This window comes from Salvelinus alpinus, chromosome 17 (genome assembly GCF_045679555.1).
Source record: "Salvelinus alpinus chromosome 17, SLU_Salpinus.1, whole genome shotgun sequence".
NCBI lineage: Eukaryota > Metazoa > Chordata > Actinopteri > Salmoniformes > Salmonidae > Salvelinus > Salvelinus alpinus.
The window spans coordinates 35,835,305-35,858,466 of record NC_092102.1 but is presented as its reverse complement, the minus strand read 5'-3'; the positions used below and the strand labels follow the sequence as shown (position 1 = coordinate 35,858,466).

The following is a 23,162-nucleotide window of genomic DNA, read 5'->3' as shown; positions in this document are numbered from 1 at the left end:
AACTCAATATTAGAAAGGTGTTCTTAATGTTTTGTACATTTAAAGAGATACTCAATGTTTAATTCACCTTTTTATGACTGAATGTTTAGTGTTAAAGGTTTTAAAAATCCTCTACAGCTATCAGATTTGCTAGTCCTATGTGTTATTAACAACTCAGGCTGTCTTTTGCATGCTTCATAGGTGAAAGGTCTTCAGATGATCTCTAGAGGATAACTCCCTCTATTCCTCTATCTAGCCTCCCTTATCTCTCCTCCCTTGTCTCGTTCCATCATAAGGGATGCAGGTTACTCATAAGCCACGAGAGAGGGATCAGCTGACCTGTAAGCAGTAATCTCTATAGAACCTTTTCACTTGACTGGATACTGATATGTTTGTGCTCTACTTACTTATGAATCTCACAACAATCCACACAATCCACAATCCAACAATTATTTTCAGTGCACAGTAAGTAACACACTTTCTTGCTCAAACTCTTTGAAATATAGACAATGTAGACATTATAGATACGCTAGTTTGAATTATCCATGTTCTGTAAGCTGATTAAAAGCGCTGCAGTTATAGCACATAAGTGTTCTGGGGAGTGTTTTTGGGTTGCTGGGTGGAGTTCCTGTCTTAGGGTGTATCCCTGCTGGTTGTCATCCATCTACTGACTCACAGCAGTGATCTAATGCTCTGGGAGGCTGATCGGAACAGCCCAGTCTGGGATGAACAGCCTCTCCACCATTTGTCTCATCAGATATATTGATCTCTTATAGATATGTGGCTGGAAAGGTTCGGTTCACACGCCTCGGCTCACACGCCTCGGCTCACACCCCTCGGCTCACACGCCTCGGCTCACACCCCTCGGCTCACACGCCTCGGCTCACACCCCTCGGCTCACACGCCTCGGCTCACACCCCTCGGCTCACACGCCTCGGCTCACACGCCTCGGCTCACACGCCTCGGCTCACACGCCTCGGCTCACACGCCTCGGCTCACACCCCTCGGCTCACACGCCTCGGCTCACACGCCTCGGCTCACACGCCTCGGCTCACACGCCTCGGCTCACACGCCTCGGCTCACACGCCTCAGCTCACACGCCTCAGCTCACACGCCTCAGTTCACACGCCTCAGCTCACACGCCTCAGCTCACACGCCTCAGTTCACACGCCTCAGTTCACACGCCTCAGCTCACACGCCTCAGCTCACACGCCTCAGTTCACACGCCTCAGTTCACACACCTCAGCTCACACACCTCAGCTCACACACCTCAGCTCACACACCTCAGTTCACACACCTCAGCTCACACACCTCAGTTCACACAACTCAGCTCACACACCTCAGCTCACACGCCTCAGCTCACACACCTCAGTTCACACACCTCAGCTCACACAACTCAGCTCACACACCTCAGCTCACACACCTCAGCTCACACAACTCAGTTCACACACCTCAGCTCACACACCTCAGTTCAAACACCTCAGTTCACACACCTCAGTCAGGTATTGACTCTACCTCTGGCCTCATATTGAAGCTCTACTGCTCTCAGGGTATTTACTCAATACCAGGCCACACTGTTAGATCTGCATTTTCCAATATTGTCTACTTGTGTGACAGAAATTGCAATTATGATGTAAGGAGATGTAACAAAAAAATGATTGGTTATAATCTTTATGAATTACATGTGTGTCGCTCCAGCCTAACTCTTCTGAAAATGGGCACCTCAACTGGTTAAAAGCTCAACCCTTAATGCTGCACCTAAACAGGTACAGTATTTCATTTGACGCCAAACACAGATTGCAATTGTTTGTTCATGTTTGTTCATGTTGCTAGCGTGTACAAGCATATTCCTATCACTGAATGTCTCCACAGTTGTTATCCAAAATATGAAATATTAACATAGTAAATGTAAAAGTTTACCTATATGATTTAATCACCACCTCCACAGATTGTTTGTGGATTGATTTAGAGAGCTCAGGAGCATGCACTCATAAATTATATCTCACTCTATAACCAACACTTCTCAACGGTTATCATATCAATGGCCTATACATAATATATTTTAACATATCTGGACATATAGGAAAACAACCCTCAACACAGAACATTACATTTGCAATCTGTGTTTGGAGCCATATGGTCTTCAGCGTAGGCGACTATGGTTCAAAGGAATTGTTACCAAGTGTTCTCCTGTCAACACAACCTGGCTTAGATCATTGGGAGTGTCAGGTGTGAGCCTACAAGTCAGTGGGTGAAACCCAGCATACCATCACTTTCCCAGGGTCCTAGACCTTGTTAGAACAGGACAATTGCAGACAGGTGTGTGTGTGTGTGTGTGTGTGTGTGTGTGTGTGTGTGTGTGTGTGTGTGTGTGTGTGTGTGTGTGTGTGTGTGTGTGCTCCCAGCATCATCAGCATCGCCTCCCAGTCATATATCTGTCTGCTGTGGCAGTCAGGACTCATCTAAATCAAAACAGATCTATCGGGGAGTTTGAAGACAGTTCCGCTTTCTATGGCTTTAGTTAGTCACAGTATTATGGGATTGATGGGCAGCAGAAATGTTGATATATTGCAGTGATTGAAGTCTCTTTGTTCCGGTATGGAGGAGAAGCTACTGTGGCTACTGTGCAGGCATAGATCATGGGAATGTGACTGGAGAGTTGAGTTTAGCTGTGGGAATATTAGTTTGGGCCTTGAGTGGCAGTAAATTTGCTTTGGCACCACATTTCTCAGTGGTGATGGACCTAGTTAAATTAACCCTTTGGGGCCAATGAGTGGCCGTGGGAAGATGGATGCTTCAGGCCCTGTGTGTGTCTGGACCAATCCAGTGAGAGGCTGTTTTAACTGTCATCCCGCAGGCCTGATACAACTCCAATACTGACAGATGAGTTGCATTTACCACCCCAGTTGGCTTCTGCATGTCTGTGAGCCTTCTGGAAGGCTTGCAAATGATGGTTGTTGACATGTGTATTTGAAGGTGCAGATTAAGTATGAGATACACATGTTATTGTGTAGTTGTATGTGGACTCACATGTAGTGAGGCACACGTATGGGTGTGTATGTGAAAGCTCAGTCATGTATGTAGAGACACACAAGTGTGATTGATGTGCTGTATGTTACTGCCTGTCTGTTAGCAGGATCTAATCTGCATACATCTGCCCTCCCACTGGTGTGGAAGCAGTTGACTAACATTACATGTCTTATGAACCTCCCCTCAGCCTCTGCGCCTACCCCCCTCCCCATCCCCCTCTCTCCATCTCTCTTTCCATCTAATGCATCCCTTTCATCCCTTTTTCTTACAATCCCTTTCTGAGCCGTTGCGGCTGCATTTCAGTCCCTCCTAACACAACATCGTAATATCCCATGCATTGAACACTGATCAGAAGAAGATAAAATGTCTTGTTTTGATTGCACTGTGTTTATGTTCGTATTTTTATATTTTATTATTTCTTATTGTTGTTGCATTGTCGAGAAGGAACCTGCAAGTAAGGATTTTCTTGGATGGTGTATACCATGTGCAAAACTTGAAACTGTATGTGCCAAGTGTCAACTATGTCCAGGCGTTTTTCTGTGCTGTTCAGACTAAATTGATTCTAAAATGTAAACTTGTCAAAGTTATGTAATACATTTCACTCACAAACAAACGCTTTAGTTTGATCTCAGTTTACAGAAAGCTTGAGAGCCTTTCAAAAAGTCATCTAACGTTGCTCGCTTCATGTCATTTCTGAGAGGCATTTCTGTGCTTCAGAGGTAGAGCTGACAACAAACAAGTGAACTGGCTCATGTCCAAAAGCATATTTTCAACCAAACAAACTCCTGGATTTTGGTATTTTAAACTGCATTTTGAAAAGAGCATACTGCTCTCTTTCCAGGAATTTCTGTTCAATGACCGCTGGTTGGAATAGCTATTGTGCATTTATTTAGGAAATATTTTGTAGGCTTCGTGATATATAATCACAATTCATTGCTTTAGATTACAGTGTTTATTGGTCATCAAAATAAGATTAGACTTTTAAAACATAATGGTTATATAAAGGAGAAAAGTAGCTTACTATCAGATGACTCAGTTGGTACTGTATTTAAAGAGGTCCAGTGATATTGCTGCTTTGTTGTAAAGAGAAAGAGCTGTCCTACATCGACTGTAACCTTATGTCATGCCATGGGGTGCGTGCGCGTGTGTGTGTGTATATATTGACCACAGGGAAGAGCACTGGGATGAGGTTTCACTGTTTAAATCAAATCACCAAATCAAGCTTTATTGATATAGCACCTCTCAGACATGAATGCAACACAATGCGCTTCACAGGAAAAAAACAAATAAACAATGGAAATAAAAACTTTAATATTTATTACACAAGAAACATAAGAGGATAAAAAAATAATACAAATTTAAAACTGAAAGACTAAAAAAGCACCCTAAGGAAAAGCAAAGCTAAATAGATAGTGTTTAATAGTGTTTTAAGATCGGCCCCCCTCAGGTTTTCCGGCAAGCTATTCCAGAGATAGTAACTAAAAGCTGCCTCTCCATGTCTCTTGGTCCTTGGCTTTGGGATAGTTATAAGGCCAGTGCCAAAGGACCTGAGGGACCTACTGGGTACATAGCTTAAGACCATGTCTGATATGTAGTGGGGTGCACAGTCGTGGATTGATTTTAAAACCAACAGAAGAATCTTTAAGTTAATTCTAAAACTCACAGGCAGCCAGTGCAGACTTTAAAACCGGTGTAATGTGTGCTCTCCGTCTGGTCTTAGTCAGTACCCGTGCTGCAGCATTCTGTACCCCTTTGCAGTTGACCAATGGGTTTCTTGGGAAGACCAGAAGAGAGCATTACAGTAGTCAAGCCTACTTGTAATAAAAGCATGGATGAGTCTCTCTGTATCAGCCTGAGATAGAAACGGCCACACCTTGGCAATGTTCCTCCGGTGGTAAAAAGCTATTTTGGTCATATTCCACATTCCTGTGTGATTCGAAATTGAATCTAAAAATGACACCTATGTTTTTTCCCTGGTGTTTTATCTTTATTGCCTGTGAATTAAAATCTGCGGCCAGATTCTCTCTCTGTGCTTTGGCTCCAATAATAAGTACCTCGGTCCAAGTATTTAAATCACTAATAAAGTCTAAAAATGTATATGTGGAGATAAAATCCTCTGGTGACACAGAAATATAAAGTTGTGTATCGTCTGCTTAGCAGTGAACATCAATGTTGTGCTTTCTGATAACGCTGCCAAGGGGTAACATACAGTGCATTCGGAAAGTATTCAGACCATTTCATTTTTACACATTTTGTTACGTTACAGCCTTAATCTAAAATGTATTAAATCGATTCCGCCCCCTCATAAATCTACACACAATACCCCATAATGACAAAGCAAAAACAGGGTTGTAGAAAATGTTTTCACATTTATAAAAAAAAAAAAAACGGAAATATCATATTTACATAAGTACTCAGACCCTTTACTCAGTACTTTGTTGAAGAACCTTTGGCAGCAATTACAGTCTCTTCTTGGATATGACACTACAAGCTTGGCACCAATTTAGAACCGGGCCGGAGAGGCCAACTCACCTCTCGCGTCTGTCCAGAAGGACATCATGGTCAACAGTGTCGAACACAGCACTTAAATCCAAGAGTACAAGGACAGAGAGCTGTTTGGTATCTGTGTTTGCTCAATATCATTTACCACTTTAACTAAGGCTGTCTCTTTGCTGTGGTGGGCACGAAAAACAGATTGGAATTTTTCAAAAATAGTTGGTTCTTAAAAAATTATTTAGCTGTTTGAAAACCAATTTATCCACTTTTGCTTAAAACCTGTTATGGCTGCAGCCCGGTGTCGGTACACTTATGACAACAGCCAGCTCAAGTGCAGGGCGCGAAATTCAAAATATATTTTTTAGAAATATTTAACTTTCACACATTAACAAGTCCAATACAGCATTTGAAAGATAGACATCTTGTGAATCCAGCCAACATGTCTGATTTTTAAAATGTTTTACAGCGAAAACACCACGTATATTTATGTTAGCTCACCACCAAATACAAAAAAGGACAGACATTTTTCACAGCACAGGTAGCATGCACAAAACCAACATAACTAACCAAGATCTAACCAAGAAACAACTTCATCAGATGACAGTCCTATAACATGTTACACAATAAATCTATGTTTTGTTCGAAAAATGTGCATATTTGAGGTATAAATCAGTTTTACATTGCAGCTACCATCACAGCTACCGTCAGAAATAGCACCGAAGCAGCCAGAGTAATTACAGACACCAACGTCAAATACCTAAATACTCATCATAAAACATTTCTGAAAAATACATGGTGTACAGCAAATGAAAGACAGGCATCTTGTGATTCCAGCCAATATTTCCGATTTATTAAGTGTTTTACAGCGAAAACACAATATAGCATTATATTAGCTTACCACAATAGCCAGAAACACAAGCCATTTCCCAGCAGCAAAAGTTAGCGATCGTAACAAACCAGCAAAAGATATATAATTTTTGACTAACCTTGATAAGCTTCATCAGATGACAGTCCTATAACATCAGGTTATACATACACTTATGTTTTGTTCGAAAATGTGCATATTTAGAGCTGAAATCAGTGGTTATACATTGTGCTAACGTAGCATCTTTTTCCCACAACGTCCGGATATTTATCTGACACTCACATATTCTGACCAAATAACTATTTATAAACATGACTAAAAAATACATGTTGTATAGGAAATTATAGATACACTAGTTCTTAATGCAATCGCCGTGTTAGAATTCTAAAAATATCTTCATTACGACATAAGGCTTACGTTATGGCGAGAGAGTGCCCAAAACCTGGGCGCAAAACTAATAGTACACAGTTCGACAGATATATGAAATAGCATCATAAAATGGGTCCTACTTTTGATGAGCTTCCATCAGAATGTTGTACAAGAGGTCCTTTGTCGGGAACAATCGTTGTTTGGTTTTAGAACGTCCTTTTTCCCTCTTGAATTAGCAAGCACACTCGCCAAGTGGCGCGAAGCTCTCCTTCCTGAACAAAGGCACACAACGCAACACGCCTAACGTCCCGAATAAATTTCAATAATCTAATAAAACTATATTGAAAAAACATACTTTACGATGATATTGTCACATGTATCAAATAAAATCAAAGCCGGAGATAGTAGTCGCCTATAACGACAGCTTTTCAGAAGGCAATTCCAGGTCCATCCTCGCGCTTTCTAGAAAACAGGAAATGGGTGACACGTCATGCCAAGAGGATTTATTCCACCTCAGACCAAGATAAACACTCCATTTCCTCTCTCACTGCCTCTTGAGATCTAGTGGAAGGTGTATGACGTGCATGTATACTAATACGTATCATGCCCATTTATAGGCAGGCCCTAGAACAGAGCATCGTTTTCAGACTTTCCACTTCCTGGTCAGGAAGTTTGCTGCCAAATGAGTTCTGTTTTACTCACAGATATAATTCAAACGGTTTTAGAAACTAGAGAGTGTTTTCTATCCAATAGTAATAATAATACGCATATTGTAAGAGCAAGAATTGAGTACGAGGCCGTTTGAAATGGGCACCTTTTATCAGAGCTACTCAATACTGCCCCTGCAGCCCAAAGAAGTTAAGAATGGCAGGATGGAGATTGGCTGGAAATTGCAAAGAGCTGAAGAATCTAGATGACTTTTCTTCAGAAGGGGTTTCACCATAGCAGTTTTTAGTGCAGTGGGGAAAGTGCCTGTGAACAGGGAGTGATTAACAATAGCTTGCAATTCTTCAGATATGCAATTAAAAACTGTTTTGAAGAAGGTGGTGGGGATAGGATCAAGAAGGTAGGTAGCAGGCTTAAGTTGTAATGTCACTTTCCTGAGCATGTCTGTGTCAACCAGGGAAAATAACTCCATAGTGCCTTTGCGTAGTAGGCTAGGGCACATATCATCAAACTTCTCATGGGGTCTTGCTTGACTAATTCCCAGTCTAATGTTTGCTAACTTATCTCTAAAATATGCCGCAAACTCATCACATTTAGATGTGGAGGAAAGTTCACATTGGTTTGTGGGGGTAGGATTTATCAGGCCATCAATGGTGGAAAAGGGCACTCTCAAATTATTTAGATTATTAGTGATCAGAAAAAATGAGCCCATCTGGCATTTCTAATTGACTTGTTATACATGCCAAGTAGCTCTCTCAGAATATCATAATGGACTTTGACTTTCTCCACTTCCGCTCTGCCTTTCTGCAATTTCTCTTTAATTTATTAGTTTCCTCCCTCATCCAAGGGGCTCTCCATTTTGATGTGGCTTTTTCAACCTTACTGGAGCTATGGCATCAATGGTTTCTCTTAATTTGCTATTAAAGTTAAACAAGGTAGTAAAAACACACATAGGATATGTCAATAGCAAGCCCCTTGGTAATAACCAGGTCCAGAGTATGGCCACGGTTATGGGTGGGCCCAGTAACATGTTGGATAAAGTCCATCGAGCTCAACAGACTCATAAATTGAATGGTCTTGGAATCAGTCTCTTTGCCAACATGAATATTAAAATTCCCCAACACAATGATTTTATCATAGTTCTCAAGGACAATAGAAAATGGTTCAGAGAAATCAGTAAAGAAAGTGCTTTGGTGGCCTGTACAGGGTTATAGCCAGCACTGGTGGTTGACATTTAAACAGTATAGCATGATGCTCAAAAGACCCAAAGTCCCCAAATGAAATGTCCTTACAGCTGAGAGCATTAGAAAAAAATGAGGGTGAGGCTGTTCCCTCACCCCATTTTTCCCTTTTCTGATAGAGTATGAAAAGCTGTAGTCCGGTGGGGAGGCTTTAATAAAAACGGCACTACAGTCTGAAGACAGTCATGTTTCAGTGAGAAACATGCAATCAGCTTTGCACTCAGTAATGAGGTCACTCACAAGAAAGGTTTTACTAGTGATTGTTCTAACATTTAAAAGTGCCATATTAAATGAGTGTGTGCCACTCTGCCCCTGGGGCATCTGCCTCAAGGTAACCTATGTAATACCAACCAAATTATTAATGTTATAAACCGTGTTTTCTGACAGTCTCCAATCTGTCAGCATGGTAGGATATAAACTCACTAGAAGGCGGAGATAGGGGAACATAAATTAGATTACTCTCATTCTGCCATTTCTACGGGAGTTGATATTCTTTCCATGTCCGTTGTTGTTATTCTGACAGGGAGGACTGGAGCACTACCAGAGCCTGTCCAGCAGTCTCTAAAACAGTTTCCCATGTTGCTGAAAATAATTCCGGAACCGCTGCAGTTAGGGTGAATCCCGTCTCTTTTTAAAAGTGCTGGTTGCTCCTACAGCAAATCAAAGTTGTCGCAAAAGGTGACATTCCTGACGTTGCAAAGTCTCAGGGCAACGAGTCGGCTGAAAAGTTCCGAACCCCTTCGATAGCATGGGAGGGGGCCAGAGATAACTATCCTCTTCCCTGTGCTAGCGAGGTGTATAAAAAATGTTTGTAGTCCTCCCACAGATCGGCTAAAGCGAAGGTCGTTAAAACCCACGTGAGTGGCAATGGTGTCAATATTGGTGTAGTTGGCCAGAACCTTGGGCAGGACAGAGTTGATTTCATGGACACAGTCTCCTGGGTGACAGTGGACCTTGGTCGGTCCACAGACCGTAGGCAGGCCCAAATCTCTCATCATCGTGCTTCCCACAATGACGGTGGCCATGGTGGAATCCGATGGGGAGGAAGAGGGGGAGCGGGATGGGACTGCCTCGGGCAGGGGGGGATGGAGGTTTCGAGCCAGGCTAGCCTGACTCTTCGCAATTGCGGATGTCGTCGGAAAACCCTAGGAAGGTGGAAGATGGCCCGAGACCCTTCTGTCTATGGTGGCCGTAGGCAGCCGCCCAGTGGCACCCTCCCCCAGGAGGTGCTGACTCCCGGGGCTAGTAGGTCCATCTCAAGTGGGCCAAAGCTGTTTGATAGCTGGATCGGATCTTCTTGGAAAGATGAAGGGTGGCCAGACTGCCTCCCCGATCTCCTATGCCTTGCGAGTGTCCAGTCTCCCATGGGCCGCAGAGTTGAGCTGAACATCTGTCCGTTGGATTGGGACAGATCAACGTCGCCCGACTCAGACAGTTTTGCAATAGGAGGCATTTATAACTGAGATTCGGTTTGCCTGGGCTACAGCAAGTTCGGTGTACTTAGAAAGCAGGTTATCCTTTTCTCGTAGCCGAGCTAGCAGCCGGAGGATCTCTTCTCTAAGCTGCTTGATAGTGGTGCATTTAGGGCAGACAAATCTCTGTCTATTGTTCAATTCCACCTTATCTTCATCTTGTGATTGTGTGGAAACCATCTCACACCTAAAGCATTTGTGCCCAGCCGTGGATAAAAACACTGGTGGGCTAGCACTGATAGCATTAGCCTGCTCCGTTTTCATGATGGCTTGCAGCTAAGTGCTACTTCACAGGAATCCCGAAAACAAACTGCCGGTCCCAGCTTAAAGGTTAACCGCGTCACGGAATCCGTAGCAGTAACAACTTTATTTATGATTAAAAACGATTTAATGAAAACAAACTTTATAAAAACATCAAACTGAGTGTAGACAGTAGAATGTTCTGTTGCGTTTAATTCTACTTTCTATCATGCTCTATCACTCCATCTGTCTCTCCCTCTCAATTACATAAAGTAGCCCATAGTATCAGATAACACCATTGAACAATTGCTTAAGTATATCAGTGCTTGCCAAACGGAAATGAAACACTTCAGATAGAGTTACTGTATGTTCAGTGTTGAAACAGGTATGAAACAATACTGTTCTGTTGTAACTGAACATCTACACACATAGTTTGTTCTACATCCTGATTCTAAGGCCTACTCCTATTAGGTCAACCTGACTATAGTTTACGCTATGTGTGTGTGTGTGTGTGTGTGTGTGTGTGTGTGTGTGTGTGTGTGTGTGTGTGTGTGTGTGTGTGTGTGTGTGTGTGTGTGTGTGTGTGTGTGTGTGTGTGTGTGTGTGTGTGTGTGTGTGTGTGTGTGTGTGTGTGTGTGTGTGTGTGTGTGCGTGTGTGCGTGTCTGTGTATATTCCAGGTCTGTAATGATAGAAGAAAACAAGTAGTGTTTTTTTTTTGGATGATGCAACAACTAGTGAACTATTTAGATAATATACACAAATAATACATGTAAGTAGGAGCAGATCAGATAAGATCTGTTTACAAGACATCAGGGTGCATAACTGCAACACGTTTTGACTACAAAACTCTTCTTCAGGCAGTGCTGAGAATGGAAGCTGACGTGTGACGAGCTCTTTGATGATGATGACCACTGAATAATGGGTTGAATAATAATATCAAATGAGTCATTCCGAAGGGCCCATATTTCCCTACAGTACCTTGGCCTGCTCTCCGACACAAATCCACCTTCATCTGACAGATGTCTCCCCCTATCATATCAATGGTTATTTTCCTACAGTCCACACACACTCTATTCTGAAATAATTTTATACTCACTTTTCGCTACTAACTGTGGACGAAGATTCTCTTGATCCTTCTTGATCTCTCCAATAATTTAATCAAAATCAGAGCTTCACAGAGACAATTTGACTCTGGCTGTTTGTTTAAATAGCTGTCCAGTGTTTCCAGATTTCTATGAACTATGACCTATAGTTAATTACAATATGAGTGAAATAATAATATATTTTGGAAGGAAAACTAAGTATGTCAAAAAGCAGATTTTCTTTGTTGGAATGGTGTTGGCGTACCCCAACAACAGAATGGTTTGGGCGTAAACAGGTCATAAATATTCATGCAAGTAGACCACTGATTGGCCAGCTCATCCTCTTTTAAGGAATATGAACTCATCCACTATGAGGTAATAGCAAGCATTTTTTTAACTGTCTGTTTGAGGTGGGGGGTTTTCTCTAATTTATGCTTTGTCCACAAATACGAGTATAGGATGAGTGAACAACATTATTTGGGTATGAGTTAACAGAATATGAACTTGTGAGATTTTCGCTGGACAGTTACTTTAAAACCCACTTTGAGGTATATTGAGGTGATTGTGTAACTCTTTCCAGTCAAGTATGTATTTTTCTTCTGTGAAGCTGACATATAATCACACTGATAATGATATGCTTTGTTTCGTATGGACTTGAAAACAATGTTTCTGCTTTCGGAATATTGGATTAGACGGCGTTCTTAAGTTAGAGCCTTATTTTAAGTTATTTAAAGGAACTAAGGTCTCTAATTAGTGAGTAGGGCCACTATAAATTGCGTAATCGAATCTAACTCTAACGTTGTTCTTTAGACAGTTATTTTGAACATGAAAACAAACCCGAAGTATATTTTTAGAACTGTCTTTTGATTGGCTACAGATGTAGCTTTCTGAATCATGTTAAAAGAAGGGGGACAGGGCTGTTTGTGCAACCCTCTGTGTCCTGGAGGAGAGAGGTAAGACACAGATGAAGGTAGGGGAGAAAGGAGGGGAAAGGAGAGAGTTAAGAGATAGATGAAGGTAGGGGAAAGGAGTGAGGAGAGGAGAGGGGAGAGATAAGAGACTTATGAAGGTAGGGGACAATGGAGGGGAAAGGAGAGAGGAGAGGTGTGACCTTGGCTGCATCAGCATCTGGCAATTCTGAGGAAAGGAAGGACGAAAAGGGAAAGAGGGTACCTGGGGGGGGGGGGGGGGGGGTGAAGTAGAGGTGGGTATAATTTGGCACTGTTGAGGGGGTGAGGCAAGGTGGGTGAGGGTTTGGTGTCTTTTTCTTACCCAGTGTCTCTACTCCCTTTTTCCTTTCCTCTACTCCTCTTATCCTTTCCTCTCCCTCCCCCCTCTCTGGGTCTGAGACAGAGACTGAGCCACAGACAGAGCTAGCAGCAGTCTTCATTAGAGCAGTAGCAGATGAGGAACTGTCCACTCAGTACATTCCTCCAGCCATGAGACAGGTACACTGTGATCTACACTCCCCAGTCAGATACCGTACAGCACAGCCCAGCACTGCTCCCCTGGCCTAAATCACAGCACACACCATGTCCTGACCTCACCTAGAGTAGACAGACCCATATGGTGGCAGAGATGGAGAGAGCGAGGAAGGAGGGGAGGAAAGGAAGGAAGACAAGAGAGAGAGTGTGCTGAGGGAGAACACTGCACTGAGGAAGCTTTATAGTGAGGGAGAACACTGCACTGAGGAAGCTTTATAGTGAGGGAGAAACGTGAGTTATGAATAATAGTTTGTCATGCAGATAGATCTTGTAACACTAGAGTTAGTTTATGCATTGTCTCATTCTGTTCCTGGATGAGATAATGCACTGTGTTTTACAATGCAGGTGTATGGAATACTAATTTATTGCAGTGTATTCCCCTCTTTCTGAGTTCATGACATTCGGGTTTCTTATTTTATCTCATCTTATTCAACTGTTACCATCCACCTGCAAAAAAGACAGCTCAGATGTACGAGTTCCTTTTGAATTACAGATAATATTGGTGTCACGTTCTGACCATAGTTCATTTGTGTTTTCCTTGTTTTAGTGTTGGTCAGGACGTGAGCTGGGTGGGCATTCTATGTTTTGTGTTTCTATGTTGGGTTTGTTGTTTGGCCTAATATGGTTCTCAATCAGAGGCAGGTGTTTGTCATTGTCTCTGATTGGGAACCATATTAAGGTAGCCTGTTTTCACTGTTGGTTTGTGGGTGATTGTTCCTGTTCGTGCGTTCATGTTTTCCATGTTCTCTAGTTCAGGACTGTAGCTTCGTTGGTTTTCGTCTGTTTATTGTTTTGTTCATCTTGAAGAAGTATTCTAATAAATATGGATACATACCACGCTGCGCTTTGGTCCTCCTCTCCTTCTACCGACGGAAGCCGTTACAATTGGGCAATATTTTAAAGAAAGAGACTGGCAATGGCATTTTCTCTTGAGTGTGTCTGCAGTGTACTGTCCCTGTGCATGTTTAGTCCACCACGTGTGTTCCATGTTTAGTCCATGTTTAGTCCACTGTGTGTGGACCATGTTTAGTCCACTGTGTGTGTTCCTCCACCACCCTCTGTGTGTGTTCCTCCACCACCTGCTGCGTATGTTCCTCCACCACCTGCTGCGTGTGTTCCTCCACCACCCGCTGTGTGTGTTTTCCCCCACCACCCGCTGTGTGTGTGTTCCTCCACCACCCTCTGTGTGTGTTTTCCCCCACCACCCGCTGTGTGTGTGTTCCTCCACCACCCGCTGTGTGTGTGTTCCTCCACCACCCGCTGTGTGTGTGTTCCTCCACCACCCTCTGTGTGTGTGTTCCTCCACCACCCGCTGTGTGTGTGTTCCACCACCACCCGCTGTGTGTGTTCCTCCACCAGCCGCTGTGTGTGTTCCTCCACCACCCACTGTGTGTGTTCCTCCACCACCCGCTGTGTGTGTTCCTCCACCACCCGCTGTGTGTGTGTTCCTATACCACCCGCTGTGTGTGTGTTCCTCCACCACCCGCTGTGTGTGTGTTCCTCCACCACCCGCTGTGTGTGTGTGTTCCTCCACCACCCGATGTGTGTGTGTTCCTCCACCACCCGCTGTGTGTGTGTTCCTCCACCACCCGCTGTGTGTGTGTTCCTCCACCACCCGCTGTGTGTGTGTTCCTCCACCACCCGCTGTGTGTGTGTTCCTCCACCACCCGCTGTGTGTGTGTTCCCTCCACCACCCGCTGTGTGTGTGTTCCTCCACCACCCGCAGTGTGTGTGTTCCTCCACCACCCGCTGTGTGTGTGTTCCTCCACCACCCGCTGTGTGTGTGTTCCTCCACCAACCTCTGTGTGTGTGTTCCTCCACCACCCGCTGTGTGTGTTCCTCCACCACCCGCTGCGTGTGTTCCACCACCACCCGCTGTGTGTGTGTTCCTCCACCACCCGCTGTGTGTGTGTTCCTCCACCACCTGCTGCGTGTGTTCCTCCACCACCCGGTGTGTGTGTTCCTCCACCACCCGCTGTGTGTGTGTTCCTCCACCACCCGCTGTGTGTGTGTTCCACCACCACCCGCTGTGTGTGTTCCACCACCACTCGCTGTGTGTGTGTTCCTCCACCACCTGCTGCGTGTGTGTTTCTCCACCACCCGCTGTGTGTGTGCTCCTCCACCACCCGCTGTGTGTGTTCCTCCACCACCCGCTGTGTGTGTGCTCCTCCACCACCCGCTGTGTGTGTGCTCCTCCACCAGCCGCTGTGTGTGTGTTCCTCCACCACCTGCTGTGTGTGTGTTCCTCCACCACCCGCTGTGTGTGTGCTCCTCCACCAGCCGCTGTGTGTGTGTTCCTCCACCACCTGCTGTGTGTCTGTTCCTCCACCAGCCGCTGTGTGTGTTCCTCCACCACCCGCTGTGTGTGTGTTCCTCCACCACCTGCTGCGTGTGTTCCTCCACCAGCCGCTGTGTGTGTCTGTTCCTCCACCAGCCGCTGTGTGTGTGCTCCTCCACCAGCCGCTGTGTGTGTGTTTCTTCACCACCCGCTGTGTGTGTGTGTTCCTCCACCACCCGCTGTGTGTGTGTGTTCCTCCACCACCCGCTGTGTGTGTTCCTCCTGCAGGGTAGAGTGGGGCTCCAGCTGGGATCTGACTCTTGTTGCCCTCGGGGTCACAGTTCACCCACCCCTTCACAACACACACACCCTCTTAGGACGGGTGGTGAAGAATTTGTCAGGCTAAGTGTGTGTGTGTGTGTGTGTGTGTGTGTGTGTGTGTGTGTGTGTGTGTGTGTGTGTGTGTGTGTGTGTGTGTGTGTGTGTGTGTGTGTGTGTGTGTGTGTGTGTGTGTGTGTGTGTGTGTGTGTGTGTGTGTCTGTCACATCTCGGTGATGCTCAGTAGCCATTTGGTTCCAGAATGCTCTCTAGTCTTCAAAGTAGTTATCTTTATCTCTCTCAAGTGGCCAAAATCATCAGTCATTTAAGACATTGAAGAATGACCCTTTAGTCTTGCCATTGTATTGTATTTCCATGAGTAAATGCATTGTATATCTTGGTCTATGGACCATAGTGTTGTTTTATACAATAGGATGCTGTGTAGCTGTGCTGAAGAAGTTGTGTGGCTGCAACCCCCCTAATCTCAAGATGTTTGTGACATCATCGTCTGTCACAGTGTCTGAACTCCTCCCCCTGCTGCAGACAGCATCTCTCTCCACCAATCAGAGCCTTCCCTCGGCAGGGCTAAACTCCATTAGCCTCCAGGGCCACAGAGGAAGCAGGCGGTAATATAATTTAGAGATTCATACCTGGCCCTCACTGTTCCCAGTACAGCTGGTATCTCAATGACCAGGCCCCCACTTCATTTACCAAATACAGAGGAAAGAATGAGCAATGGGCTTTTTAAAATAACAATACCCTTTGGAAGGAAAGACGTTTTGGAAGAGTATTACCTTGTCAATTTTCGAAAATGTCAGACTTCTTCAACAGACCCAATATGAACTGGCTCTTCACGTATTCAGTGGGCTTATTGTTAACGGACACCTGTTTTACTCAATTAATACTTCAGATTAGAGTCTATTTGTTTACGCACAGATAATTTTGTACACTGTGAAAATGAGTTGGGTGCAAATTGGTTTGCATTGGGTCATGATTGTGTGGTCGTCCTCTCTTTCTGTTGCACTGAGTGGTTGATAATGAGGTGTCAATCATTTTCTAGCATTTTATGTCAGATTATTAAAGAAACACAACATTTATAACAAAGCCGTGTGTGTGAGTGTGTGTGACTGAGTGAGTGTGGGGCAACTTTGAATAGCTTTCCCTCTCCTTGGCAAGTCCTTATGGTACAAGCAACCTCACATAGCTCTCTCAAGTGGGCCTCTGCAGTAAAATACACCTCATGTTTATAGCACCTGCCCATAGAGAGAGGAGAGTGGGAAGCTGTGTGTGTGTGTGTGTGTGTGTGTGTGTGTGTGTGTGTGTGTGTGTGTGTGTGTGTGTGTGTGTGTGTGTGTGTGTGTGTGTGTGTAGCTGTGTGGTTGTGTGGGGTGCTATGTTTTATTAACTCTTTATCTGTCCTGAATCTGACCCTTGCCTGATTACCTTCAGGGTAATCAGCATGCAGGTCTCATGCTCTGCTCTCTACATCACTCCAGAGAGGTCAGGATGAGCAATCTCAACTCACACAGTCCCTGTCCGGATACTTTTAACGTGCATCCTTCCTTCCTTGTTTCCTTGAGGTAATCACTGATCTGTTTGTGATTGGATAAGGAAAGAGAATGTTTCCAACCATTTGCCATGACCAATCAAATCCTTCTGTTGAGTGATTACTTGGAGGAAGGAAGAATCCAAACCTGGCCCTAGCCTAGAGCTCACTGGTGAGTGCTTAGAAGACACTGGTGACACACACACACACACACACACACACACACACACACACACACACACACACACACACACACACACACACACACACACACACACACACACACACACACACACACACACACACACACACACAGACACCACAAAGTCAGAGAACAGGGGAACAGCATTGTCTTACATCAGTCTAGGGAGGGGAATATGTAAACGTACTGCTGTTGAAGGCTGTGATATTTTAGTATTTCTCTAGGGATGGTATTAGTCTTGGTTTCATAGCGTTCATAGTAGTGTTTGTGTCTTTTTACTGCACTCATTGGAGTTGTTAATCCATCCATGGTCATTATCAGTCTACAGCAGATATACTCTTATAAAGCTTCTGCATATTTATTTGTCCAGACGAGAACACAGAACACAAACTATCACTCGCTACAAGACACTGCTCATAATGTTATTATGAAGTGCCTTTGGTTGCTTTTATAAATCTTTCAAATGGGCTTGTCTGGTCCTTAGTAATCCAATGTCCTGATGTCCAGTAGTGTGGATTACAATGGAAGCTCATTAAGACAGAGCTCAGAGGACAAAGCGTCTAGATATTATATCACATCACAGACAATGCATCAAGGCCCTATTAAAGTACTCAGGGCAGCCGCCACTAATTAACACTGAAGAGAAAGACTGGAGATGTTAGAGCTCGGTGCTGCTGAACAATGGATGGAGAGAGATACAGTCCATCTACCCTTCTTTGATCTCACCTTAGGTGGGGGCGGTGGCGCAGAATGATACTTTTTTTACCCGCACTACAGACAGCTATATTGGTAAACTAATACAGGACTAGTAAAGGCCCAGTGCACTACGTTTGTGATTTATTTTTCAGCGGGTGCTGCAGCACCTTCAGCACCCCTACTTCCCGCGGACATGTAACCAAATATATCTCCTCCCCCTCATCTTTCTATTTCCTTCAACTCTTCACCTTTTCCCTCTCTACCTTTTACATCATCACCCTTTTGCCTTTTACCTCACCTCTCCACACCCTCCCACTCTTTAATCTATATGCTATCCATCTCTCACCTCATCCCTCACTCCAGTTCATTGACCTTTAAGACTGATTTCTACCTGACAAAACAGTGCACTCCCAAGCCAATCAGTAACATTGATGGATAAACAAACTGGCAGGGAGAAACAATGACCATGGAACTCAAGAATCTAGTCTAATATTACACAGTGAGATGTTAGACTCAATTCTCATCTGGAGCAGTCCATTGGAGGCTGATATGGGCCATGTCATCGCTTTAATGAAGAGCTCTTGCGCTTAACGTAATTATTATGCCAAGCTCTCGTCAGTTCACCGCTAGCACTTTACAAGGTTTATGTTAGCGGATACATTTATTTTTAATGACACAATTAACATTTGGCCGGTATGGCGTCAGATGCCATCAACATCCCATCTTCACCAAAGCTGTAGCGTGTAAAGCACCCAAAGCATCTCAACTCGGAGTGCAGTGAGATTTGTGAGGTTGTAACGCTCCATTGTTTATATCTGTATTAAAGTGTATGGCAATGGTCGTAATTCCATTGAATACCATATCTTTATTCAGGACCCATTGACAGTATTTATCACCACATACAACACATAAGCACCTACGTCGGTAGCCATGAAGTGCTTTGAAAGGCTGGTCATGGCTCACATCAACACCATTATCCCGGATACCCTAGACCCACTCCAATTCGCATACTGCCCCAACAGATCCACAGATGACACAATCTCAATCGCACTCCACACTGCCCTCCACACACCTGGACAAAAGGAACACCTATATGAGAATGCTATTCATTGACTACAGCTCAGCGTTCAACACCATAGTGACCACAAAGCTCATCAATAAGCTAAGGACCCTGGGACTAAACACCTCCCTCTGCAACTGGATCCTGGACTTCCTGACGGGCCGCCACGTCAGGTAGTAAGGGTAGGCAACAACACGCCTGCCACGCTGATCCTCAACACTGGGGCCCCTGAGGAGTGCATGCTTAGTCCCCTCCTGTGCTACCTGTTCACTCACAACTGCTTGGCAAACACTACTCCAACACCATCATTAAGTTTGCTGACGACAAAACAGTGGTAGGCCTGATCACCGACAACGATGAGACTATAGGGAGGAGGTCAGAGACCTAGCAGTGTGGTGACAGGACAACAACCTCACCCTCAAAGTGAGCAAGACAAAGGAGCTGATTGTGGACTACAGGAAAATGGCGTGCCAAATTATTTTTTATTAATTGTCACATACACTGAATAGGTGCAATGAAATGTGTTGTTTTACAGGGTCAGCCATTGTAGTACGGCGACCCTGGAGCAAATTAGGCTTAAGTACTTTGCTCACCCTGTCGGCTCGTGTATTCGATCCAGCAACCTTTCAGTTACATGCCCAACACTCTAACCGCTACGCTACCTACGGAACAAATAAGTTCTCTCACTAACTTACTCCTGACTTGCCTTCACTGTTCAACTTGATGTTGATGATTTTGGTGGCATACTTTTGTTCTCACATTTCAAACAATTTTCATCAATTATGTAGTTCACTGTAAAACTATTTTGAGAGCACTTTGTTTTTAAAGACCAAATCAAACCACCTTAACTGTATAGCACTTGATTGAGACCACTGTGATCTAGTTGATGAAAGCGCTTTGTATTTTGCACTTGATTTGCATTTTAGATGTGTTAGAACATTAACAATGAGGCTTGAGCTGAAGAGTCTTCGTCATAACTAAATACTCTCTCCCATTCTATCTCCTTCCCTCTCTCTCTCTCTCTCTCTCTCTCTCTCTCTCTCTCTCTCTTTCCTTCTCCATCCTCCCTTTCCCTCTCCCTCTCTCTTTCTCTCCCTCTCCCTTTCTCTGTGTAGAATCTTGTGTGAACTGATATAATGGGGTTTTAAGGCGGGTTGGGTTTGATCTCTAGCATAATGCCACTGCAGAATGAAGCCATTGTGACAAGGCAAGGAGCAGAGATCCAAGACCTTCTCTGTGCAGACAATAATCTGATCCTAGATCAGAGGCTGTCTGTGTGTCAGTCTGCTGTCTGAGGGTTGATATGTTCATGGTTATTATGCTGCCAAGCTCCATGGCCTTTAGCTTTCAAACAGCGAGGCTGGCTGGAGGTTGACTGGCGTGAAGGATGAGAGTGTCAGCCATTGTTTATCATCCCAGTCTTCCGCTTCTTCCTTCAGTTAGTCTGCCAGACACTGAGGATATAAGAAAATTCCATCGCCTGGCCCCTTTCATGAACCCATGAATCTCTTTTTTTAGGGACTTTTTGGAAAGCTAAAAAAAAGCTCCTTGACCTCTGTATGAGTCAATGTTTACAGACATTAGTTGAAATCATTGGGATGCATTTTGGTACTCATGACACTACGAAGTTGCACACTTTTTAATAATGTGTTGTCCATAACTATTTCCCGAATCCCAGAAGGTTGTGGCATAGTTGAACACAGTTCCTAACTACTGTCTCGTTTGTTCAATAGTTTACTCCCTCCTAAAATGTGCCTCGCTGGCATTTCTTAAATAGCAGCTCCTTTGCAACAACTGACTTTTGCTAAATGAGGAAATTCATGTGACAGATTCATTACGTGGTTCCCCTAGGGGGCCTGTTGTCAGCTGCTTATATCTCATACACAGAGATAGAGCTTCAGTTCAAACTGCTATTCTGGTACGGGTTGGTGCTCCATATACTTTAATTCATCTGGAGTTTAACACATGTAAAAGTCTGTAAATTAGGCCAGTACTGTATGTACCTCAGCTCTTTCAGTGCTAGTCTCTTGGTACAGGTTAGAACAACTTCAATAATTCATGGTAGCATGAAAGTTTTTAAAATAAAAGGACCATTGCCGTTTCATTGGATTTCTCCACCTCATTCAAAACCATTCACACTCTTAATCAAATGACCCCGTCTGAGCCTCTCTTGTCTTTGCCTTAATAAGTGCGGAATCTCATTCTCTTCTGTTATATTCCATATCTGTTGTGAAGTGATGACAAGTCCCCTTCAGGCAGATATATTCCATTCAGAGGAGGCTGCTGAGGGGAGAACGGATCATAATAATGGCCGGTACGGAGCAAATGGAATGGAAACCATGTGTTTGATGTATTTAATACAATGCCACTCATTCTGCTCCAGCCATGACCACGAGCCCATTCTCCCCAGTTAAGGTGCCACCAACCTCCTGTGTTTCCATTGTAGGGTTGGCTGGTCATCTTCTCTCAGGCTGGGTTACACCCTATATACCGCACATAGCCAGGGCACTACTGGTCCATTTACTTTACATAATTAAATTCATGTGGCAGGGACCTTCGCATGAATCAACATCTCTATAAGATTCATTTCCATGGTTACATTTCAAATAAGCTCATACAAGGCAGACAGGACACACTGTAGCTTTTTCTTGGCAAGCGACACATAAGAGACAAGGAGTCACCGGTCAACGGCACGCTATGCATCTGTGGTCAAATGTAGTGCTCTGTGTGGGGAGTAGGGCATCATTTAAGATCTCTTCTCTGTCTTATCGCCCCAGGTCACTGGCTCCTGTAGAAGAGGAAGGACTAATGACAGTGGGTCCTTTTGTGTGCTACAGCAAGGCAGGCGTGACATTTAACAGAGGCAGTGGGTTAGAACTGATGGCTGAGGGAACAGTGAGTTAGCTTTCCCAGCCCTGGTTACAGTATAGCCTGGTTAAAGATCAGTTTGTGCTTTAGCCAACTCCTCCGTCATGTTAGTTGCCATTGCCGAACAACAAATGACAAAGGAGTTGTATAAAGCACATGCAGATATGAACCAGGATACTAGAGTACATTAGGCTAAACACATGCAAATATGAACCAGGATACTAGAGTACATTAGGCTAAACACATGCAGATATGAACCAGGATACTAGAGTACATTAGGCTAAACACATGCAGATATGAACCAGGATACTAGAGTACATTAGGCTAAACACATGCAGATATGAACCAGGATACTAGAGTACATTAGGCTAAACACATGCAGATATGAACCAGGATACTAGAGTACATTAGGCTAAACACATGCAGATATGAACCAGGATACTAGAGTACATTAGGCTAACACATGCAGATATGAACCAGGATACTAGAGTACATTAGGCTAAACACATGCAGATATGAACCAGCATACTAGAGTACATTAGGCTAAACACATGCAGATATGAACCAGGATACTAGAGTACATTAGGCTAAACACAGTGAAAGACAAGGAGTGGTTGATGTAGATGGTCTCCAATAGCACTGCTATAGTATGATGCTGCCTAGGCACCAGTACATTTCTCTGGAAAGTAGCATGACACTATGATCCGTGTGTCTTGTCAAACATTACCCATAAAGAAAGCCTGCTCTGTTTGTGTTTTAAAGCTCAGGGGTATCTGAGTATAAATCCAGAATAAGAATACTATGTTGGTTTTACTCTATAAAATGTCCACAGGGCCATAAATAGGGAGCTCCATCTGGAGTGTATTGGGTTTGGTATTCTTGTATTTGACAGGAATAGCCTTCCCTGTTTAGTCTGCTAGGTTGGTTGGTGTATTCTGGTCCAGGCGGACAGGAAGTTATAAGTGGGATCTATCTTTTTATTTGGGACAGTGCCCACATCAGCGTACCAGAACAGATCTCTCTCCCTCTCCAGTATAAGACCTTTATTGGCATGGGAAACATATGTTTACATTGCCAAAGCAAGTGAAATAGATAAACAAAAGTTTTTTTTTTTTTTTTACAATAAACATTACACTCACAAAAGTTCCAAAAGAATAAAGGAATTTCAAATGTCATATTATGTGCCTCTCTCTCTCCACTCACTCAATCTCTTTCACCCTTCCTTTCCACCCTCTCTTCCCCCCTTGTCTTTCCTCACCAGCTCTCTCA

General features: G+C 44.0%; 1 protein-coding gene across 12 annotated transcripts in view; it reads left to right on the top strand.

Moving 5' to 3' along the window:
• LOC139542852 (membrane-associated guanylate kinase, WW and PDZ domain-containing protein 1-like) overlaps positions 1 to 23,162 on the top strand; it is a 224,618-nt gene that overhangs the window by 33,163 nt on the left and 168,293 nt on the right. The window lies entirely within an intron of this gene.